This window comes from Bison bison, unplaced genomic scaffold (genome assembly GCF_000754665.1).
Source record: "Bison bison bison isolate TAMUID 2011002044 unplaced genomic scaffold, Bison_UMD1.0 scf7180017863711, whole genome shotgun sequence".
NCBI classification, from domain to species: domain Eukaryota; kingdom Metazoa; phylum Chordata; class Mammalia; order Artiodactyla; family Bovidae; genus Bison; species Bison bison.
In genome coordinates this window covers 13,140-13,549 of record NW_011494283.1, presented here as the reverse complement: position 1 = coordinate 13,549, position 410 = coordinate 13,140, and positions in this window count along the sequence as shown.

Sequence of the window (410 nt, the reverse complement as noted above, 5' to 3'; positions counted from 1 at the left end):
GGTTGACTCTTGGCATTTTCCAACACCATTTGCATAATAGTTGTCTCTTGATTTCTATTGCTTAATCAAGTGACTTATCTGCACACTCAAGAGAAATACTTGATTCCAGGCTGTTCAAACGAAAAATAAAAATTTGCTTTCTTATATAAAATTGGATAAACTTAACTTTTGATCTCAAAAATAAATTCTATTAATAGAAGTCTCTAAAACTCCATATACAGACATTCCTTACTAAGGTCATCTAAAACTAGAGAAATTCAGTGTTGGCAGATGTCACACTATAGATACCTTCTCAACATCTACTCGCCGGGAGCTGGTGTGAGGAGCTCTGCCTGTGGCAAAGGTCATGAGGAAGGAGGCTCGGCATACGCAAAGCGGGGATCAAGCCTCAGGAGTCCCCCTGGATATTC